The sequence below is a fragment of the Fundulus heteroclitus genome, chromosome 14 (assembly GCF_011125445.2).
Source record: "Fundulus heteroclitus isolate FHET01 chromosome 14, MU-UCD_Fhet_4.1, whole genome shotgun sequence".
NCBI lineage: Eukaryota > Metazoa > Chordata > Actinopteri > Cyprinodontiformes > Fundulidae > Fundulus > Fundulus heteroclitus.
Genome location: NC_046374.1, coordinates 4,548,820 through 4,574,125, shown reverse-complemented (window position 1 = coordinate 4,574,125; position 25,306 = coordinate 4,548,820). Strand labels below are relative to the sequence as shown.

Here is a 25,306-nt window from a genome sequence, read left to right as displayed (position 1 = left end):
GAGAACTAAAGCTGAATAATAGGTAACATATACACAGTATATCCTATCGATTGTGCCCACTACCTGCTTCCTCTCTTTATTTTATTCATAAAGACAATAGCTCTGATTATACTTCAGCACAAACTCTTTTTTGTATCAAGACACTTATCCTATTCGACACAAACACAACAGGTAATGAACTGACATAGAAAAAGAACAGTTTCCTGGTCTGAATGTGTGAAGCCCTTAGGCACTCATCAAAACTGTAAGAACATTTCGTATAGCCATACAGTCTTGATTTCTAAATCAGAGTGGACATTGTTCATGCACAGCTCAGGACTGTAGATGAACAGGAAATCCTAGATCCCTTTGTCTCATTTTCTCAGACAAGAAGTATTGGTTTAACCTAACAGTATCAGATTGTACAGTTACAGCATCATGGTCTAAGCAACGGGAACATTGTAGATTACACCTGGCTTGTTACATACGAATAACTCTTATTTAAAAAAAAAAATCTAAATTTAATTAATTTAAATGATAAAAAAGGTGGAGCGCTATTTAATGGAACAGTCTACAACCATAAGGTTTGAAATTGAAACTAAAGGACTTTGTACACTTTTATGGCAATTTATACATAGATCTTGAGAACATGTTGGAAACTTTAATATTTATCAGAATTGCATTTTACGATTAAAGCTGATTTTGAATTTTCACTAAAATGAATTTACACCCGTTCAGTCAGGAGGAGACTGAACGGGTGTAACTGGGTCAGGTTTGTAGGCCCCCTTGCTCACAGACACTTTTTCAGCTCTGCCCACAAACTTTCTCTGGGATTAAGTCTTTTTTATTCAAAATATTACACTGGTTATGACCGAACACTTTCATTTTAGGTTGATCATACCACAGAACATGTCTTCAAACTTTGAGGATTTCATCCATGAGTGCATTTCCAAGGTGTAATCTGTCTTTTTAAGGTGGTGTTGGAAAAATTACTTGTTCCTCTCTGAGTGGCTTTGCAGCCCATGTTGGTCAAGACTCATTTCAGTGTGACACTCCCTCAGCAGCTTCTTTAGGTCTTTAGCTTTTGTTGTGAGGTTGATTTGCACACTTCATACTAAAAACACGTTCATCTGTGGGACACAAAACGGTCCTTCTTCCAGAACAACATGATATCTATACATTTCCCATGACTACTTGAACAAAGCAACGTGAAACGTTCAGGCATCTGGAAATTGGACCAAAGGATGAACCAGACTGTGGAGTTCCACTATTATCTGCTTGATATCTTGACTAATTTGTTTTGATTTTTACATGATGCCACACAGTGAGTGTCTGATGTGTTCATTTAACTCAAAGTTGAGTATGAATCTATAAGAACCTTACAAAGCCATGATATAATCAGCTGAGTTTCCCCACATTGCTTAAAGGGAAAGTAATTTTAGAGTTCAGAATTTAAGTAAGCATAGAAATATATCTGAAAGACTAACTCTCATTTTGGGCTTAAGCAAATAAAAATCATTTTGGTAATCTAGCAGAAGTGTTTGCAATTATTTTCCAATTAAAATCTTAAGTCTCCAATGACTCATATCTGAAACACCTAGCGTACCCCTAACCCTGCATCTCTGTAGGCTAGGCTAGGGTTCCAAACCAGTACTGTATGTCCTCAGGCCTAAATTATTACTTGAACATTTAATACTTATCTTTTATTTTAACATACTGTGTATTGATACTTTTTATTTTGTTACATAGAATTTTCCATCCAAAAATCAGCTAAAGGTGGATGGATATTTTTTTGAAAATGTACCAAATGGGCTTTAGACAAATAAATAGGCATTTATGCTCTACGAAAACTAATAGAACAAGATTAGAAGATGTCAATGTTCAAATTCTGCATTTTTTTGTCTCTGTAAGGACTAAATTAACACCTGTTCATTCCTGTCTTCATATTGTCCACTCCTCATTATAGATTACACCAAATATGAGTTTTCTTGGAAGAGTTTTCTTCTGCTCACTCTGAACTGGAGAAGTAATATTGGGAAACTATTTTCCAAATCTATTTCTAAAAAACCTTTGTTCTCAGTTCTCAAAACAGTAAAGATTTTCACATTTTAAAGAATAATAACACAACGAGCGAGGCAAACTGTAGTACATAAAAAAATTAGTATTAACTGTCTGAATGAACAGAATAGAAAGAGCTTTTATTTTGACATTTTTTAGATCCAGATTATTTCAGTCCAGCACTTGGATTTGGAGAGACACTCATGTGGTCCTTAATGATGCAGCTAAAGCCAACATGAACAAATTCTTATTAGCAACCCGTTATTAACGTCCCATAATCCACCAACGTCACTGGTGAATAATCAAGCTCATCCCTTCATAGTAAAAGTCTTCATTGCATTGAGATAAAATGACACTATTTCATCAGTTTCAGTTTCTTTAATATTTTTTTATTTTATAAATTATTTTATATTGCACATAATTACATTTAGGCAATTATGTTGCTCCTTCTATAATGTCTGAGGCACAAATTCACATATTTAGAAAATGATGAACATCTGAACTGAGCATGAATCTCTGAGCTTGTCCATGTTTAGGAGTATGTCTTAAATAGAAAATGAATTGTAGTCTTTATACTAAAAGCTAAACCCTCCTCACAAAACCGGCTGGACGATAAACAAAACATTCCAGCTTCATTTTATGTGGCAGGTGATGAAATGTGGACGGAAAAGTTTGAGAAAAGCAAAAACACATGCAGAGCGCTGTTCCCCTCGCAGGCCTCCTGCTTTGGTATTTTCAGGAGAAATAGAAGAACCCTAATGCGTCATTGTGCAACTTAATGATCCACCATCATCTGTAAATAAACACGATTCCTTCTGAAAACCCAAACTTCGCTCCAACACTTAGACAGTGATAAATGGCCATACACACAAAAGAGTTCCAGTAAACTACACATCGTTGCCTGAGAGGATTCAGACACTTTTGTTTTTTACTCCTGCAGGAAGCAGAAACGTTGCCTGAGCAGAGTAAAGTCAGGGACATGTGTGTGTGTGTGTGTGTGTGTGTGTGTGTGTGTGTGTGTGTGTGTGTGTGTGTGTGTGTGTGTAATGAGATTACACAACATACAAGAGACCCTTTCTTCTTTTTAAAAGAGTTTTTAAGGCTGAAATATTTGAATATGACATTCATTCTGAAGATCTGTATGTGAACCTATTAGCAAAGTTGTATCTCAGCATCAGAAACGAGCAAAGAGCTCAAAGGCGCTAAATGGGCAAATGTGAATATAGCAGATTTATAAAGTTGGACCAAATCAACCAAAATATGAATAGGGAGTTTAGAGGATGTAAACTTACTTTGGATTTACTGTAAGGTCAGTGCTGGATTGTTACATATCAAAATTACCACTACTGAAGATTGGTGAGTTCTGAGGGTTTGCTTTAGATCCTAATGATTAAACTTTTAGGTTTAATATCAGCTGTTGGACTGAAATTCACAGGACAATACCTAACAGACTGAAGGTTATATATTAAACATTAAATAACTTTAAACAGTGTGTAATAACACACCATCGTATAGCTGGCAAATAAAGCTGATTCTGATTTGAACTGGACCGTCCTGTGTGGAGTCCTGACCTCATGACAGAACACTTTTGGGATGAATGAGAGCAAATGTGAGCCAGGCCAGCTCATGCGACATACGGTAGTTTCTGACCTCACAAATCCACTTGAGGAAGAATAGTCAAAAATTCCCATAAATATTTAAACCATTTTAAATATTCTGAAACTGTTGTGTAAGTGAGATCTACACTGCAGGAGTCTGACTCTAATTGTTGAATACTCGTGTTTCATGGCTGAGGGTGGAGAGTTATTTAGTATGCTTACGGTTACATGCTGACAGTTTATAGGACATATGTGCAAATCCAACTTAACAGCAACTGGATTTGCTGTTAAGATTTACTTTGAATGAAAAAAAATGCAAGTCTACTGAATACTTGTCCCCTTTTAATGAGACCAAGACATAAAACTGAAACTGAGCATCAACCTTAAGCAGACGACTTTCTGTCCTTAGACTGTTGTAAGTAGAGAAACCTGGATGAAACAGCACAATGTGAGCTAGTTTACCCTCAGCAGGAAAGTATGCCAAACAGGAAGTTGGGCTCTTCCGCCAAGGGACTGTTTACTTTATGGTTTGGCCTCAGAAAAAAACTCCCAACAAGCTTGTCTCCAACTGCAACTTGTAAAAACCCAACTGACAATAAAAGTAAGAACTCATTCAGGATGTGAAATCCAAGAACCCTGTCATAGATTCAAATCCAGTCCTGAGCAAAAGGAAACCTTCAGAGGTGTTCAGGATTTAATTGATTATAAGGTGACAAGTTTAAAAAACCATTAGCAGTTTTTAAAGTGACGTGCCTGTGTGTTATTGTCTTTGAAATGAAATATATTTCAGATTTTTCAATGCAATCTATGTGCTAGCATGCAGTTGTTCTCCCTTGGTACTGAAAGGAAAAACATTTGACCTGAGTAACAATCATATGAGACGTTAGCACTAAGCATCAGGTCCTGACAGTTAGGTTTACTGTTCTACTCACTGAAGGTTAGTCATTGAAACTTAGTGTAAATTTAGCTCCTATTTGTGCTAAGATTTCCTTTTTACTCACTGACTATTTCATGTCAGACCATTACTGGAAGTTTGGAGGCACCACACCCACTGCTGCTGTAAAAAGACACAAGATCTGTTTTTGGCAGAGAGATCCTGTAGTTAGTGGCCTGGTTTTAACGGGCAAGATGAATGAGCACAGTCTTTTTTCTGGCAATGAAACTGGTAATGAGGGAGTTTAAAAATCAATATTTAAAGGAGAAATACAGTAAATTCTTTAAGCATCTCCTCAGTAACCATGCTCTCTCAACATTTTTTCCACTTGTGCTGTTTCCGCAGCAAACAGTCACAATGAGTACAGGTCTTTTAAACAAATGCAATGAACTAAAACACAAAAGAAAATATTTTTATATACCATTATTATTCACAAATGGCCCATTGTATGTTTAGGTTCATATTTTGACTATCCACACGTGACAGGAAACACTGGTTGGCAGAATAAAGGACAGAGGACAATTATGGCAGTACTACAGTAGTGCTTTCCAAACTCATTATGATAATTAGATTTAAAGCAATAGCTTGGTTTAGGTATATGCTACACAAGCCACACACCTGCTGAAGGGGGGGGGGGGGGGGGGGGGGGCAAGCAGGGCAATTGTCCAGGAATCAGTGTTGTCCCAGACCCTGGCAAAGCTGTCAGCTGGCCAGGCATGCTACATTTAACCCTAGCTAGATGGACAGATATGTACTGCTCAGGACACCAGACCAAATTACCAACTAATGAAATGTTTTTGTTTATGGCAAAAAAGATCTTTGCATTATTTTTAATGATCTTTATGTGTAGTGCTTTGATTGAAGTTAGCGTTGCCAAAATTTATTCAATGGCTGTCAGGGGTTAGTTGCATCAGTTATACAAAAACTGAAGGAATGACCAATTAAAGTAACAAGAATATGTTAGACTTAGTTTCCTGGATGATTTCATTGTTTCCCTTTCCAATAAGTACATAGTAAATATTTTTCAAACAGCTTCAGATTTCCAATAAGGTCATACAAGACAAACCAAAAGGTGTGTCAGAATAGCCAAGGCCTGTAATGAACACTTTACAACAACTTTTCAACATTTCAAGGTGAAAGTTCTAAAGCAACCATGGCTATTGTTTGATTTTACATCTAAAACTAAATCATTAAGGAGATCATAAGAACTCTCTGTATTATACAATACAAACTGTGTTTCCTAACAGTCATTAAGCCAAAAAGTATGTTGACACTGGTGGACATATTATCTATTCAATATCCATTCCAAAATGCAGCCAGATTCACACACTCTCTAACACACACATGCACACACGCAGTAATTCAGTTGCTTTTCCACTCTACACTGACAGTCTGGTTTTCTTCTCTTTAGTTTTTCATCTCCAAGCCAAGACTGGGGATGACTCACTGCAGTGTGGCAACAGCTCCAGAGAAGCAGGAATCTGATCTACTTTTAAAATTCACAGCCACTGCACCAATGTTGCAGCTGATTTGAAGACTTTATAATTGAGCAGGATGTTTAGAATATTTGTAGACTGAGTCACTATCTGTTGCAGATTTTTCAGTGAAAGGGGTGCTCTCACTGCATGACAACAGTGAGCAGAAGCAGGAAATGATGCATGAATGCACAAGAAACGCTGTACACAAGTTTTCATGGTACAGCAATGGATGATTTAGAGTGATAACGCCAATTAATTTTTTTTAAATTACCTCCATACAAGAAATGCAAGACAGTAGTAAAGTGATTATTACAACTATCAGTGTATTCTCTTTTTTTTCCATTAACTTTTTTAACTGGTCTTCAGTTCAGCTGTGCAGAATTTAAATTGGAGCATCTACCGGTAATTTTAATCCGCTAGAATTGGTTAGATCAAATCTTAGAAAAGCATCTGCCCTGCTATTTTTTTACTGACAACAAATAGTTTGACAGCTCAGTGGGGTGCGACATACATACGTACACTGTCACATATATTTATATATAAACTCCTCTGTAACCCTGATAATATTGCAATGGGTTCTTAATACTTTAACTTTTGGTTTTGAATTGTAAAAAGAGGAACAAATGAAGATCTAACGGCTAACAGCTGAACAGATGTTGATTTGAGATTTCCCAGTCCAGTGAGCTGAGAACCAGGACCTTCAAAATTGAAGGTCCATAGACAGTTTGGTTTGGATCTCAAAGGTCTTCCGCATTTTTAGTTCTGTTCTTTCCTCCCCTAACATTTTCTTTAAAATCAAGACAGATATTTAGAAGTCCAAATAATGCACACAAACATTATATTTGCAGGCACAGCACAGGGGTAGTGCATGCGACCCATGTTCGGAGGCCTCAGACATTGATGCGGCCGTACCAGGTTCAAATCTTGGCCCGTGTAAATAAAGGCCACTAGTGCAAAAAAATATATATAATAAAATAATAATAATAATAATGATATATATGTACAAAATAATAAAAAGCAACATTATGTTTGTGTTTCAGGGAGAGACACTGATGTTGGGGCCAGCCCTTGGAAGATAACGGAAGAACTCTAACTGTGTGTGTCCCAGCGGGGCGTTGCACGCCGTGATGCAGCTTTGTAGCTCAAAAGGGGTGCAACTCAGATTGCCTGCTTGTCTAAAGCTGTCGTGTTGGGCAAATTGAATTGAATTGAAAACTGAAATTACGTTATTAAAGCCGTGCCTTTAACCCATCAGGCCACTGAAACTAATTCATTTCCCCCTGTGGGGATGATAAAGTTTATCTTATCTAAATATTATAATTGTATGGTTGTTAAGGAAGTTTATGTGCTCAATTCCTCCACTGTTTATGTGGTGGATCAGCCATACAGCTGTCTGTATTTCCTTCCCTCCTTAAGACACTCTTAGCTTCACTAAAAGTCCTCCTCACTACTCCTCACATTTTTCACATTAGGAACTCTCTTAAGGGCTAAGATGCTATGTGAATTCTAAGAAAAATATTAGACCTCTGGAAACTCTAAGATTTTTAGTTTTAGGAGTTTTTGTGAATACGGACACAGATCTTTCTTTTCATTGCTTTCAGTTCCTCCTCTTGCAGCTGGATCCAGATGTCTGGGTCCAAACATAAGGCACCGGAGCGCAACACTCGTTTCTGCAATAAGTTCATCTTTTGGTCAGACTATACCATGATGCACCAGAACAAACAGAGAACCCGATAATTAACCTGACATGATGTTAGATTTTAAATGGTGTATTGATAAATCAAAACCAGCCCTAGTGCAAGCAATGTGCTGACAACTCTGGGCAGGTGAACACAGACGAGTCTGGGTAGAAGCTCCACAGCTCTGGGCAGGATCTGCAGCTGACATGTTTGAAGAGCTTGCCGATGATTGTGGTTGAGGTGATGTGCAGGTTGATATGCAGAAAGCAGAAACACAACGAGGTGTCCGACAAGGGAAAGGTGAGGCGAGGAAATCCAAAAACAAGAACCAGGTTGGAAACTTGGGAGACAGGCAGAGATGACCCAGTGTTTCTTCTACCATTATCCAAGGGGGGCACCCCGTCCCTCCAACAAGATCCCCCGCCCTACCAAGATGATTATGACGCAGTAAATGATTTAAATGTCTGTACGTCTTCTGGTAATTTCATGAGGTATATTAGCCTTTCTAAATTTCTAGCACCAGATCACATCCTAAACTATTTCTGTCTCTATGTGGTCACATGGCACTACTTTAAGCTCTCTCTATGTCATTCACTCAGATCCATACTCAGTTAAGTGCGTTTGTGCATGCAAGTAAACACACACACACAGAGATCGAGCAGAGTCAAAACATATATTAACCCGCTTTGGCAAATGTACTTTGTTTTTATTAACGCACCTCATTTTTGAGGATGGCACAACAAAAGCCTCACACAGAGTCAGGAGTAACGTTTCTACTGTGAGCCACATGGACGTCAGCAGAGTCTGTTCTGTTGAGTCGACATTCATTGTCAGATGTTTGGCATGCATTAAAGAACAATCAGCGTCTCATTCCCAACAGAATCTGTATCCTCCCTGCGCATTCAGCAGGAAGAGTGGACTGCACCTCACTTCCAAACATCAAGAAGTGAATGTAGTGATGTTTCACTTTTGTTAAAAAGTGAAAGATGAGTGTCGTTACCTGACATAAAAGGACACTTTGTTTTCACCTAGCATCACGTGGGATTATTTGAACATACTGTGAATGTTTGCCTAATACGAGGATAATCACGTCTGTTTGAACCTGATTCATATAAACATTCACATTCAATATTTCACGTTTTCAACAGGTAAACGGCTCTGTGGTCATTTCCATATGTCCTACAAAAATGCCATTTGCTCTGATAGTCACACATTTCCAGAAGTTCTGTCTACTGCAAGTAAAAATCCACCTTCTTGGGTCGATCGCTGAAAAAAGTTGTCTGCTTTATTTTAAAACACATTTTTGTTGCAACACAGATCGCATGAATGAATCATATAAAACAAACCTTAAATGTGATAAAATAAACACTGAATAAAGTTACACTCAAAGTTATTCTTAACTGGCAGATCTAGATTTCAAGAAGTAGGAAGAAAATGAGGCATATAGCTTTCAAAATGTAATTTTAGAGAGCAGTTTCACTTATCTGTTTCCTATACTTCTGAGCTCCTACAATGGGTTAGGATGTAGAATAGACATAGAAATATGTTTTACACTGTGTTTCAGATTTTTTTAAAAACAAAAACCTAGTTTAAAGACTCACAAGTACAAAAAATTGTTTAAGGGCTAAAAACGTGGATTTTGGATGATATGCCCCCTTTAAATTCTTTACATGCTCCTTAACCAGCAGTAACAACTCATGTCTTTCAGTTGCAACAATGTGAGGAAGTCAGTAGAAATTCCTCAAACTAGGGAAAAGCTGAAGCTCAAAACGCATACCATGAACCGTTTAACAAAGTCAACATCGAGAGCTGTTGGAAATCCCTCATTCACCTTAAACACCCTGCTGGAACCAGTTTTTTCTGGAAATGGTCTCAAACATTTAGAGGCCTGCGTCATAACTTCTTTTCACTTCACTTACACATTGGTTTTGGTTGTTCCACTTCCTCTGAAAGGACTGATCCAGTGCAGCCAAAAATGACAAGACATGTCTCAACATGCATGCACGTTTTTCTGGTTACTCCGTTTAGGAGAACTGTGTGTGTGCGCGCGTGTGTGTGTGCGTGCGTGCGCGTGCGTGCGTGTGTGTGTGTGTGTGTGTGTGTGTGTGTGTGTGTGTGTGTGTGTGCGTGCGTGCGTGCGTGCGTGTATGTGTGTGTTGAGGGGGGATTTAAGCATTTTGATTAATAAACTGAACTTGACTGCACTGTCTGAAATTTCGATTACAAATGCAGTTTGTAGTTGACAAATAAAGATTGATTGATTGATTGAAAACTAGGATCAACAGGAATTAATGTAATTGACTTGGAATCTGTCTGCATCATTGGATCAATGATCCAATGATGAATCATTGATCCATCATTTTTTTTTTTTTTTTTTTTAATAAATTGTCTAGAGAAGAAATGTGTTTTGAATATAACTATAAATGCTCCCAAATTCTGCATTTGGTTCATACGGACATTATGAAAATATACTGTCAAAACTTTAGGTAGGAATTTCACAAAAATATTGTATAAATTAATTTTATACATTAATGACAATGTTAAATTACCCACAACACTGAATGATTAAATACAACAACATAGGAAAAACAAAATATGTAAATTTACAAGATTAGTTATTAATAGCCATTACAAAGGCAACGGTTTACCTAAACCATCCTTGACCAATCCCAGGCCAGGAAGTTTGTGTCCGGTGATCAACGCACATTCTTCATCATGTATGTTGTTGCCCCTGCATGGCTTGTCACAAACTGCAAACAGGATTTATCATGGCTTTATTTCAACAATGGCTTTCTTCTTGCCACTCCCAAATAAAAATCTGATTTCTTCTGTGCATTTGAGCTCTGCAGCTCTCCTTACCAGCCTGTCAGTTCAGGTGGACAACCATGTCATACATTAAAGTTTGTGGTATTAATTTGACAAAATGTGAAAAAGTCCAAGGGTGTGAATATTTTTGCCTGCACTGTATGTGTAGATACAACATAACTTTATACCTAAAACATCTAAGGACAGAAAAATGGGTAAAACAACAGCTAAAGTTCAAAGAAAAACTGAAGACGTTCTGAAAATGTGAAGAGCTATTCTTCTTATAAAGGACTGGTCAATAGGCAAGTGACCAAAATGGGCCAAATTGACTTTTCCTACATCAATATTGGCTGTGATCGGTAATAAGCGGGTTAAATACTGAAAAAGCTGAGTCAAAATATGGTACTTCCCATCAATAAACATAAACACATCAAACAACAGCATTCACTTTGATGTTCATTGAATAGGTTCACGAAAAATTGGTTGGGAAACATAGGCTTTGATATGGGAGTAGTGCTTTTCTGTTGGAATCAGTCAAAATCGGAATCAACAGATCAGACCTCAATGAAACACGAAAATAGGTGTCAGCCAGGAAAAGCTGAGAGGAGCATCTCTTTTTCTGTTTACAGGACAGAATATGAAAAAGTGAATAACTCAAAACTGGCATCATGTTGGAAAGCTTCACAACACCTTTGGTTCAAATCTGGTTCCTTTTATACAGTTACGTAAGTGATAATTAAGCACCTTTCCAGTAACCATGTTTCATACAAGCTACCTCAGTTATATAGGGAAATGGTTTGCAGATGAAAAACCTGAAGTTTTCAATCTTGAAAAAATAAAATAAATCCTGCGTTAGACTTTTGCTTTTCTGAAACCCTTAGTGTTACTCCTTGGAGGAGGCTGGCTCTCAGACAGTTGCTGCATTGCAACATTCTGCTTAACAGATCAAATTAACTGATGAACTCTGTGCGCAATAACACAGTCTTTCTGGTCCAACCGGTTGGATCCTGAGGCTTTCCTCTTCTTCCCAAAAACTTGTACGTGGTTTGCTTCTTGCAGCTCTCAGCCGTTTTCAAAGTATATGGTGAGAGCAGCGGAGCTACAATGAACGGCTAACCCTGAAGCTAACTGCTAAACTAACCAGATGCATAAACACTAGAAGTGTGCATGTGCAGCCAGCAAGCAGAAACTAACAAGGACTGTGCATGCACATTGGTTTAATGTATGTCACAATGATTTGCATGTGGGACAACTAGTAGATAAGATGATCCCACCGGAACTTGAAGCAGAAAAAGATCGTCCATCATACCTTTAATTTGATTGGATGAAGAATGACACAAAAAGCTCTGATTGGCCATGGCAACAGAGAGCTCCATCCAGAGGTCACATGGAAGCCAAAAGGTTTCAAAGATACATGCGCAATTATTTGTTCTGGGCCTCTTGGCGTTGAAACATTATTGTTAGGAGACCTACACAAAAACATAAACCCAAAGTGGAACGGCAATGCTGAAGAACCAAAAGTCCAACATATCCTATGCGAGAACAGATAATTACTCTTTATGTTGAAATCTATCTGTACTGTGTCTACACTTTTCTGTAATTTTTATGGTGGGACTGCCACTGTCTCTGGGCTAAAGGCTGGATCACACGCCCAGATTTTTTAGCCCGATTTTGTCTCGATCTTCCCCTCTATCGCCGTGGCTCTTAAGATAATCTTAAGAAATATAAGAAATATCCCTGCCGTGTGGTGTGTTAAGAGTGATCGGGCCCACTCCGTGGAACGTAGGGACCGCTCCGACCTCAAATCAGGGATATCCACGTACATGTTGGATTTGTCTTGCCCGATATCCTAGCGTGTGTGGTGTCCCTGAGGACAAACAAGCAGGCAGCCTGTTGAATGTGCTCCGGTGAGGGTGAGCAAGGTGAGGGAAACCCTGAGAAAAAACAAAAAAATAGCTCACCTCCATATCATAGTGGAGCCCCCTGTTAAGCACCGTCTCCACTCGTTCAACCCACACCTTATCTTTTTGTTATATTTTTTCTCTGTTAAAATAAGTCCACAAACTATCAACATTGTTCTTCCTCGTCATCCATGATTATTTACTCTGAACTCATGAACTTTGATCTTGAGAGGATTCGCAAGATTTCCTATCTGACATCTGAATGTTCCTGAGTTATTTTTCTATTATTTTACTGTTGTTAGTCAGTTAGTTTACAGTTAGTCCTCATTATCTTCTCTTTTCCTTAGTAGTTTAGCTGAACATTCCTAGCCTGCTTATTGGGTTTACTGATGAAGTATATTGACTGTATTGTGTCAATCTGGGCTGGACAGTAGCGCTGTTGCTATGCAGCAACAAGGTCCTGGGTTCAAGTCCTACCCTTGCCCTGAGAGTTTGCATGTTCTCCCTGTGCATGCGTGGGTTCTCTCCGGGTACTCTGGCTTCCTCCCACAGACCAAAAAACATGACTGTTAGGTTAATGGGCCTCTCTAAATTCTCCTTAGGTGTGAGTGTGTGTGTGAATGGTTGTTTGTCCACTCTGTCTCTGTGTTGCCCTGCGATAGACTGGCGACCTGTCCAGGGTGAACCCTGCCTCTCACCCATTGAACTCCTAGAGGTAGGCACCAGCACCCCCCACGGTCCCCAAGGGATAGATGTGTTGATGGATGGATGTGTCAGTTCTTGTGTATTGGAGAGAAGCTGTGTATGTGTGCTGTGTTTGTTCACTCCTTGGATTATTATTAATAGAGCAATATCTGGCAGAGACTGATATGTAATAATTCCTGATAATCAGGGAGTGCCCCTATTATTTTGGTTTAGCTAAAAGAAGATGTTCTAACCTGTTTAATCATTTTGTTAATAACCAATTACTTGTAATTATTAAATGTTACAGAAAACCAAACACTGTTGTCAATCCTTGATGCAATAAAACCACCAGAAATAAATTTGAATCAGAAGACCTAGTTTCACTTTCACTATGTCTTTACAAAAAAGCCTTCTTTTTACAAAACTCATGTCAACACCCAAAAAAAACAGAAAGCTGCTTTGTGGATTTACAAACAGTCTTTGCAAAAATATCACTCAAGTTTCAGAAAAGCAGATTGTAAATGTAAAGGCTTACATTAAACTAATCATGGATCGTGCCCTCTTACTAATGCTCTCGTGGCCACCCATGGGTGCCGCATAAAAAGCGAAACACTTTGCGCTGTACTTTTAGGTCTTTGATTTGTAGCTGTTTGACATCCTGTATGCCCCTGCACATGAGCAAAACCCATCTGAGCACAGAAACAGAGAGCAGAGGCATCTGTGAGAAACTTTCTCTTCCTCCTACACATGGCTGACTGCAGTGACACATACACTATCTGCTGCACCAAGAAAGGTAAACCCCAACATTTATATTTATTAAGGACTAAATATATACAGTACATACATACAGCATGTAATGGTTGTTTAGCAAACTCAGCCTTCCATCATAATTAGCTCTTTGATTGGAGGCCACACCTCTCATCAGCACTGTTGATTGCTTTTCCACACTGCCAGTCCAGCACCACATAACAAACAATGCTGTATACTCCAACTGCTTTTTCACATCAAACTAAATATTTCTCACCTCGTTTTCCTACAGTACAACAAAAGATAGAACAGATGCCGAAGTAAATGTTTTGACCAACCTATTGCAGTTTTCCTTTCCCTCTGAAAACTCTAAGTAACTGGATTCAACTGGCTTGTAAAAGTTCTCAGGTTAAAAGGTAATTCACTCACATCACTTGACTAACTTAAAAAAATGGCATGTTGTTTTATAAATTATTATTATTTTCAAAGTTTGAATTAATAATCAAGATTATATGAGATATCGGGGTAGAACCTCTACTCCGCTGTGTCCATCTCTATGTAACATTTTTTCACAAAAGGATTTCAACTAAATGGAAGTTGTGCACCATCTTAACTATAAATGCACCAGGTGAAAATAAAATGGTCTGGCAGGTAAACTCAGTTTTCACCTTTTCTCAGCATCAATTAGTTAGACACTAAATCACATTAATGTTCTTCTAGGGGGTGAATGCTGAATAACTAAGTGGTTCTTGTTACTTACAGCATCCCTTTAATAAGGAAGTTCTTACAGACTGATAACTCTTTTAAAATAGGTCACATGGTTAAAATCAGGTCTGGGAAGAACCAGAGGGTTTAAAATGCTTGTGAAAAATGTAACAGCATCTATCTATCTCTACTTGGCAAAAAAGTAGACAATATAACTAGGACTGCAACTATCATTTTGCTAAGTGTTTAATCACTATTTTTTGATTAACTGATTAATAATCAAATAGTAAAAAGTGCTTTTCTTTACAGAACTGGAACCAGGTGAAGCTTAAACTAAGCCACTTGAGGAGTTCTGGATAGAGCATATTTACAGACAAAGAAGGGTTTTCATCTTAAATGCAAAATGTATGTATTCTTTGTACAGTCCTGGTTTAATTACTGCTCTGAGTGGGTTGTTCTTTCAGCACATGACACATTGTAGAGTAGAGATCAACCAATACAGGTTTTTTTAAGGCCGATACGATACACATTATCTTGAGATCAGGCAAACCAATAACCGATATGTGGGGGCGATTTTTTTGGGCCGATTGTTGGAGCCGGTATTGTTTTTTCTTTTTCCATTTACATGAGAAAAATGAGACAATGATAACAAATGTAACCCAGTTGTCAATTTAAACCAAAAAGAACCGTTCATTAAAGGGAGCATAGTTCTCCTGGAAAAGTTTCCCCCCCCTGGCCAGATGTTGAGTAGACACCAGTGTCGTACATGGGAGAGGAGGAAAAGCATCTACTGCTGCGACTGCACACCTATTTTGTTTAGAGGTGTAGTGTCTTCTGAGATAAAACAGCTCTAAATATTGAAGTTCTCTGGCTAATGCATCAATGATGACAGCTCAACAAAGTAGCCAGGTGAGTGAGAGCGCACCGTGTCAGAGAAAATATGACCCTGATCACTCTCTCATGAAGTGACTAATGAAGCCTGTAGAGGCGACTGCAGTAAATGGAGGAAAACTCATTTTACATGTCAGGCCTGTATGAGAAGAAGAAAAACGTTTCTAACTTGTGCATAACTCTTTAAAAAAACACAAAACATTAACAATGGATAGCAAACAATGCAGAACATTTAAAATATAACAATAAAAAATAAATACTTAATTGTTTGAGCACTTTATGTAGCAGCACAAGGGTTTTGTAGTGCAAATTATCTTCCTAATAACATTTTTATTCGATCGATTTACCGGTCGATCTACGTTCCTACCCTCATCTATGGTCACGAGCTTTGGGTCGTGACCGAAAGAACGAGATCCCGGATACAAGCGGCTGAAATGAGTTTTCTCCGTAGTGTGTCTGGGCTCTCCCTTAGAGATAGGGTGAGGAGCTCAGTCATCCGGGGAGGACTCAGAGTAGAGCCACTGCTCCTCCACGTAGAGAGGAGCCAGGTGAGGTGGCTCAGGCATCTGGTCAGGATGCCTCCTGGACGCCTCCCTGGTGAGGTGTTCCGGGCACGTCCCACCGGGAGGAGGCCCAGGGGAAGACCCAGGACACGCTGGAGGGACTATGTCTCCCAGCTGGCCTGGGAACGCCTTGGGATTCCTCCTGAGGAGCTGGCCCAAGTGGCTGGGGAGAGGGACGTCTGGACCTCCCTACTGAAGCTGCTACCCCGGATAAGCGGAAGAAAATGGATGGATGGATGGATGGATGGATGGATGGATGGATGGATGGATGGATGGATGGATGGATAACATTTTCAAACAGCAATATAACAAAATAATATAATAAATAATAAAGAAATGTGAATAATCTGAATCTTGGTGTTTTTTACACCAGGTCATCAATGCAAATTACCTTCCTGAGAACATCTTCTGTTTGATTTATATATTAAACTGTTATTTTTTTCTACTTAAAAAACACACCCACAAAACAAACAAAACCTAGTGAATGTGTCACAGCCAGAAAAATCGCTTCTTGCTGTGGGGAGGAGAAGGAGAAAAAAGACTGACCACCGGTTCATGTGAATTTTTTTTTCTGCAAAGTTAGACGCTGTACGTGTAGTGATTGGTAATTTTTATTCATGCACATACATGATTCTCAATGGCAACGCGCACTCATGTAGCGGTTGCTACGTGAGGCATTTTTTAGACAGCAAAAGCTGAATGCTTATCAGAGGTGGGGGCAATATGACATCAAAACATAAAGGAGGAGAACTACAGCTAGAAATCTGCAGGAATGATTTATTTACTTACTTTTTATTTATTTATTTATTTTTGAGAAGGACCAGGAGTGGTTATTACAATGTTAGTACTGTTGTCTGGAAACATAGCGGCACATAAATGAGCCACAATGGGAAGAGCTGACTGAGCAGCAGATTGCCTGGCAACCCACATTTGTTTGTTGTATTATTAGTCTTTTCGGTCATTATGTTAGATGAGATTATGTTAGATGAGGTCACCACAGAGACTAATTCTCTGTGGTGACTTTATGTTTTGGAACATCATTATTATTTTAAATCCTCAGTATTTCAAAAATGGATGCAAGCCAATAAAAACAAACTACATGGAGTCTCTGAGTAAAGTGTGAAATGTACATTATGCTCCTGAACTCTGTCCTTTGTGACTAAAACGCTCCATGTCCATTTCCCCCTATGGTCCACTCCTACTTAATGTAATTTTAAGCATAACATAAGTAATTAAAAAATCCTAACCACTCTATCACACTGTGGCAAAAAAAAAAATGGGCGTATTATCTCAAAACATCATTTTACAATATATGGCAGTATACTTTTGTCTAAATTCATCAGAATTTTAGATATGTGTTTGTTTTATTTCTTGCTGTTTATTTATATTTTTCTTGGGATGATAGAAAGCAGAGAGAAAGAAGACTTTTAACAAGTGACACAAAGGTGATCTAGCAAGAAACACCCCTAAAATGAGGGATGGAAAGTCCCAGCGAGTTGGTCCCAAGGTCAGCTGTGCATTACTCAGAGGAAAAATAAAGTTTCACCTCTGACTTCAATGGTTTTAGTTAGCATGTTTAATCTTAAAATGTTTCTGACTACAGCACAACCATAAAAAATATTTGTTTTATCCATCAGATGTATTGAAAAAAATATCTAGAGAAAAGGAGGGACATTCCGTTCTAGAAGATAAGCAGTGGCTTCCAAGAACACAGTCCTGACAAAATGTGTTTTTCTCTGAATATTAAAGTCTAGATTCTAGTAAAGATAAGAATTATCTATCCATCCATTTTCTAACACGTCTATCCCTAGTGGGGTCGCGAGGGCTGCTGGTGCCTAATAAGAATTATCCAAAAAGTAATTATTCTGTACAAGCTCCTAACTGCAAAGAGAGAGGAATTCATTAATACCCACAATTCTGATTGTGGGAATTAATGAATTCCGAATCAGATGGTTAAGAGTATTAAATGGTTTTCATGTTTCTGAATAATAATTCATAAAGAATGACTTATAAGAGGCAGGGGGAGAAGGAAGCAAGTAACAAAAATAAGGATCCTGCCACACAGAGAATGGAGCAGAGACATTCAAGGTTAAAATGAGGTGAAGAGATGGAGCAGCTAAAACAGTAGTTGGATAAAGAAATTTGTTATGATAAAACAGAGCATTACCCTAACAAATTGTCTTTCTTCAGAGCTGAAAGCTGCTTTTAGTCTTTTTCCTTAAATATCAAGAAATTGTCTGTACCAAGCAGGAATGCAGAGCAAAATTAACCTGCTGTTATAATAATCGTTTTCTCCTTGAACAGACCAGATCACGCGTGACGTCACGCGCTACATCCGCCCTACATCCGGGTCCCGCTGGTAGGCAGAAACAGTACTGTTCTCGTCTACTACATGACAAAACGGGTGAATTAGAGCGTGCTTTTAGTTAGTTTATTTTTGGAATCTAAACAATGCCTACCACTTGTTGTGCTCCCGGTTGCACACAGAGGCATTCGTCGTTTCCTTTGTTTTCGTCCGCCATTGTGTTCGCCTTTTGCCTACCAGTCCAGCGTGCATGTGCGAAAAACCCGGATCAAAACAATAACAATGAACTGGTCTATAAGGAATGCTGTTTAAAAAAGGGAGAAGGTGAATAACTGCAGTTGTCCAAGATTAAAAACTTTTAATAAGAAATTAACCACAAGAGGATAAGAGAAGTTGGATACAGCGTTCTGGTGAACTATGCCCTAGATAAGTCCCAGCTATATAGCAGTGACTGTTATATTTCAATAAATTCACGCTTTGCTCTTCATGTCTGAAATGGATAATAGTGCCTAACATGCCAAAGGTCAGAAAGTATGGCAGACATCATAATGGCATATGCCAAAGGAAGGAGTTTGGGATATGTGAAACAATGCTGATGATAAGGTTAGCACATTATTTAACACTAATGCTGTAGGATTTTCTGATATGGTCGTTGGATTCATTAATCCTTTACGATTTTATTTACTTATAGTCTTGTTGCTCTGCTCTTGTGGAAATGTTTGTGTGGAGATAAAATGTGCACATTTGACCCTTGGGGAGAGGAGGTGGCTCATGACTGCTTCATCCACAAAGGAGCATCATGTAATGTAATGCAAAATTTCTGGACTGAATTGTGCTGCGCAGCAGCTGTCTGTCAAATAAAAAAAAAATCGTAATAAAGATTCATCTTATGTGAAACCTAATAAAAACTATATATTTTGTTGTAAATATACTTTTGCAAAATAAGGTTAGACATTGTGTCCATTATGACAAAATGTAATAGAACTACTGAATATTACTGGCAAGTGTTTTCTGTATAAAAGATACATTAACTTCATTTCGACTCGTGTTAACAGTGAGGCTGCTGGGATGAACACTCAAATTGCATAAGACTTCAAGCCAGCTGTACAGGTTGTGACTTGTTTACTCCCCAGACGCTGATGCAATGACATTCACAAAACAAACAGGTTGGTAAATTCTCATTATCACATATCTGGCAGACAGTATTCGTGTGGTGGGGTGTTTGTGGTCTCTTCTCAGGTTCAAACTGTTTTTAGCTCTGATTGGATGAAGAGTCTGTAAAGATCAACCAGGTCTCAGGACTGCCCTGTAATGGAAACTCACTTGTGGGGGCTGGGTCTCATTGCTGATGACGGTTTGATATAACCGGTCCTAAGCAACAATAACCTTGTTTCTTTTTTTGAGAAGGCGCCATGCAGCTTCGCGCTCATCACATCTGTTGCTTTAGCTTTCACTTCACATTCAGTTTGTTGTTGGGTTTCTCTTTGCTTGTTTGCTTTTGTATATTTGACTAAATCTATTGCGCCTGGAACCAACGTTTTGAGGCCAACCAACACAAGACCAAGACTGAGGGATCATTCAGATGATGAGCCCTTGACCAGGAAATATACTAAATCAGTCAATCGCTGATTTTAAACAGTAATTTCAGGCCTTTTGAATGTTGTGTTCATTTCTATTCACTCAGTACATGGGTGGGCCTCCTTTTGCGTTAATTACTGCATCAATGTGGCATTGAGACTATTAGCCTGTGACTCTGCTGAGGTATAATAAAGGCCCAGGCAAATCTGATAGTGCCCTCCAAGTCTGGTGTCTCTCATCTTCCTCTTAACAATACTCCATAGAACAGGGGTCACCACCATGGTCCCTATGGGCACCAAGTAGCCCCTAAGGACCACATGTGGTGCTCATGAGCCTGTTCTAAAAAAAAAAACTCAATCCACCAATCAGCAACATCTAAAGCTTTATTTTATACCGCTACTCTTCTTGTTTAATTACACTTGCATTTATAGAGATTTAAAAATGACAATAACTATAACAAAGCATGAAAAATGTATTTATTTTAAATGAAGTTAAACTGAGAACTCTGACTCTTCTAGTTCAAAGGTCAGTACTGGTAGCCCTTCGTATGACACAACACCAATGAAGTAGCTCTCAGTTGGTGCAACTCCGGTCCTTGAGGTCTGGTGTCCTGGAACTTTTATATATTTCCTGATCCAACACACCTGTATCAAATGGCTGAATTATCTCCTCAGTTTGCAGTCAAGTTGTCCAGAGTCCTGCTGAGGATCCGATCATTTGACTCAGCTGTGTTGAAGCAGAGACACACATAAAAGTTGCAGGACTGCACGAGACACCGGACCTCGAAGACCGGAGTTGCAGACCCCTGCTCTATGGGGATCAGGTCAAGCCAGTTTGCTGGCCAGTCAAGTCAGAAACATCATGGACATCGGACCAGCTTCTGGTACCCTTGACAGTGTGGGCCGGTACTAAGCCCTGCTGGAGAATGAAATCAGCATCTCTAATAAGCTTCGCAGCAGAAGGAAGCGCTCTAAAATGTCCTGGCAGACGGCTGCATTGACTGTGGACTTAAGATAATCCAGTGGACCAACACCAGCAGCAGATGACATGGCACCCCAATTAATCACTGACTGTGGAAACTTAATACTGGACTTCAAGCAACATGGATTCTGTGTCTCTCCACTCTTCATTTGGAATCTTGATTTCCAAAGTAATGTAAACTTTACTTTCACCTGAAGATGACTCTGGACTACTCCAGTCCACCAATCCAGGGGTCTCAAATATAAAGCTTGCCTACGCACAAAACTAATGTACATAAGACTAAACCTTGTGTGCATTACTTTCCACGCAAAGGTGGTGATCTATTTACAACTTGACGTCAGAATGTGCTGACCCTCACACAAACTATCGCCCATGCTTATATCGGAAATTGGCGATGATAAAGAGGTTTATTGCATCCACACTGCACAAGTCCTCTCAGACATTCAATTTCACTCTATATCAGATCTTTATCATAAATATTCAAAACCGCATTGTTATTCATGTTTGCGCTGGTGAACCACAACCATACACAAGGACCTTTAAAATGAATAAAAAAGGGCAATCAGCCACTTTATATCTTAAATCAAAGTTGGCACATATAATCTTCTTCTCCTGATTATCACCACAGTGATGTGTACCACAGATTAATACATACATTGCAATGTTTTAGCTAATCAAACATCATTTAAATACACATTGCCATCCAAGGGGTGCTTTGCATTGACCATTTATGGTTGGATATGGGCGTATAGAGGGAAGAACATGAGGCCCAACCGCATTCAAAAAAAGTTCAGATGCAGCAGTGATTTATAAAGCAAAATTGATTGCTGGTGTGCATGTGCAAGGTTTTATAAATCAGGATTTGTTTATTTATTTATTTATTTATTTAGCATACACTATTTTTTGGTGTTTGGGCATATCAAACTTTTAGTATAGATCCCACGCAAGGCTTAAAGGAGCATAGCTTAAGTTCCAGGATTTTTGCAGAGGTCTGCCCCCTCTGGTGACAAGTTGAAAGGAAACCTGTGTTTGCACGTGGATGGGAGAAGAGGAAAAGCATCTACTGGTGCGACTGCACAGGTCTTTTGTTTAGAGGCGTAATGTCTTCTGTGGTAAGAAAGTTATAAAAGTTGAAGAACCACGGAAACCAATTAGCTAAGCCCACTTGTCAGTCAACAGCCCAGTTCCACCTGCTGCCACTCATCAGTTCCTCCTCTGCTCACCTGTTCCCCAGCCTGTGATCAGCCCAGACTGAAGGAGGTTTCCAGTGTCTGTGTGCTGCTTTTATGCTCTGTTTCCCTAAGGTCCTGCTGCCTGGTCTGGTGAACCTTGGGCCTGCATCCTCTGCTCAAGTCACCTCCTACATTCACCACAGGCTCAAGTTTATCGCTGCCTGCACCTCCTGGTCTATCTGCATACTCTGGGGTTGCATTCCCATTCCTGCCTGCCTGCCTTGTCTGCCAGTATTCTACGCCTCAATAAACCTTTTAAAACGTACTCTGTGTTGGCTGGATTTCGGGTTCACACCGACAAACGTGACATATCTGTATCTCAACCCCGACAAAGCTGCAGGTCCAGACATGGTGTCAGGTTGGATGCTAAAATCATGTCCTGACCAACTTGCCACTCTCCATGGTCCCTGCCTGTCTGAAGTCCTCCATCGAAAAAAAATAATCATAATCTGCCTTAATACTGATTACCTTCCTGTTACTCTGAACCCTGTCGTTGTGAAATGCTTTGAGAGGATCCTCCTGAAGTACATCAAGTACACCATCGCTGCTGGTCTGGACTGCCTGCACTTTGCTTACTATCATCCCCTGCTGAGAGTCAAATATACCACCGGCCCGATTCATGGTCTGTTATATGTTTACAAAGTACTGGTTCCACAGGTTCTTGAGCCAACTGAGAATTATTTACACTGTCTCTCATATGCTAATGTCTATTTGGACATCCATGAAAATTACGTAATTCTATTACATAATTTTCAAGCCGACCAGTAACAACACTATGTCTAGTGTTTTGTCTGATGCATTCATGCAATTGCACAGTAATTCACATCGCTCTGTAAGGTGACTGCTATCTGTCTTTATACTTGAACATTTAAATCTTATCAGATGCTAAGGACTATTTGTACACTCTAGGGTTTCAGAAGTGTTGGTGCATTCAACTTGAACATTATGACTGGATTTGTGTCCCTGTGTGTTATGTGTAAATTCTGACCTGGTGTCTCAGCAAATGTTATTATGGTTACATAATGACCATAAAGACTCTTGATTCTTCAGTATGCATTTACGTGTATGTGTACATTTATGGATTCAAAAACAACAACATGAATGTGTAGTATTGTTTGAAAACTAACATAAATTGAAATATGCTAAACATAACTGACAGCTGAGAATTTTTTCAGGCAAAGTAAACTGCAGTATGTGTTAAATCTGAAGTTAAGTTCTTGAAAGATTTTGAATCCACATGGAGATGTTTCAGCCAGAGCCACAAAATGCACCACATTAAACAGCTAGAATAGACAAAGAGATACTGTGTCCCACCAGGCTCCTTGAAAGCTGCATGCCTGCTCCTCTAAAAGAGACTATTACGACATTCTGGAGAAGAAAAGCTATGAAATAGCTGCAACTGGTTGATGCAACGTCCTGCTGATGTCTGCACAAATTCTAGTCTGATGATCATCAACCAGAATGTACAATCTGTGCACAGATGTCAAGTTGCCTTCGAGATTATCATGAGAGAACTACATAAATCTGTATTTGTGAAATAAAAGGACTAATGAACAATCATATCAAACCTCAACTGACACATTACTTATCATAGACTTCAATAGCCAGCGTAGTATGACAAGTGGGGGTTTGCATTGTTAGCATCAGAGTTGACAAGTTCCATCATAAACCCAGACACTGTTTGAATTTTACTGTTGGCATCAGCTGTAGACTTCTAGAAATCAGTGTTAGCCTTTTCAAAGCTTTCACATTTACACATTTTCTGTATCGCATATTTTGTGAACATGTGGAGGAAGAAGCCCTCCCCACATCAACAACCACTCTACATAGTTTTTATTAAACCCCATACTCCTCATAAAGGCGTATGATGCTGTCATTTCTAGTCTAAGGTTTGTTTATGCACCACAGAAGGCATCACTCAGCAACAACACGCTTCAGGAGTTATTAAGTGCCATTTCTGTATAAATGTGTTTTTGAAAACTTTATGGGCTTAAGAAGAATAAAGCATTTATAAAACTGAAGAACCAGTTTACTTAAATTACTTTTCACTGATTGATTCAGAATCAAATTATGAGGCCACCATCTTTGTAGTTTTATAATGGGGCAAGTATTTCTCTGACTGGCCAAACTCTTCACAGACTCCACTATCAGAGGCTCGTTTTACACCAGTTCACAATTCCGACAATTTAGCAATTTATTTGCAACATAATGGGCCAGTAGATGGGCTGACTAGCACATCTGATCTAGATTTTAGGGGCCAAGATACTGAAGCACACGTGATTGAAGAGGACACTCTGATGATGGTAAAGAAAGAAAAAACAATCTGATCATTGCAACAAAGCAACTATATCACAACTGGGTGTTTTGCTAGCATGATGCAGCCATGGTTTTTATCCGGTGTAAAATATAATATTTAAACTATTCACACATTAATCTGACTAGATGCATGGATGAAATCTGTCCAGGTTCACCATCTAAAAAAGTAATTCCATCTCATCTTCTTACAAACGATCACAAGATAGTCAGCTGACAGGAGAATGTAGGCATGACTCAAACTCCAATGTTCCAACACACAGTATAACAGATCTAGCCAGGTAAGCACCTTCATGTTGTGAACCAGCAGCACCAGCTGATCCCCATCATGAACAGAGGCCTCTGCTGAGACAAGCATCAAACTCCGTGTTCGCTCTGGCGCAGAGAAACCGCAGCCATGCCCACAGATGCTGGTAGGCGATTCCCGCTGATATTTACAGTTCCTCTGCGCCTTTCCACCCATCTGTTTACAAGGCAGGTAAACATCAGCATCAGCACAGATGCTGTGAGAGCAGGGGCTACAGATGTGCAACAACAGCGGCATTGTGCAACAGTTTCTATGCAACAGTTAGTGGGCGGCGCAGCCCCCCCCCCCCCCCCCCACACACACACACACTCACACACACACACAGTGAGAGCTGTTGCTTACAGAAGCCTCTCTGATGCACAGTTTTTCCTTTTTATTCTAATCTAGTAAGGAACTCATATTTTGCATCTATTGCTACAGACTTTATTTGTATCTTATTTCAGACTGAAGGGATCTTTTCATCTTCAGGCGCCTCTGCAGGGGAATCGTGTGAACGTTGAGCACAGGCACAACATTACAAATGCAAGCCACTTTCTTCCGTTTTCTACGGAGCAGAGACGTGTTTTCA

At 39.2% G+C, this 25,306-nt stretch overlaps 1 protein-coding gene across 2 annotated transcripts in view; it reads right to left on the bottom strand.

The window, feature by feature from the left end:
• Nucleotides 1-25,306, bottom strand: part of eml3 (EMAP like 3) — a 79,003-nt gene that overhangs the window by 52,680 nt on the left and 1,017 nt on the right. The window lies entirely within an intron of this gene.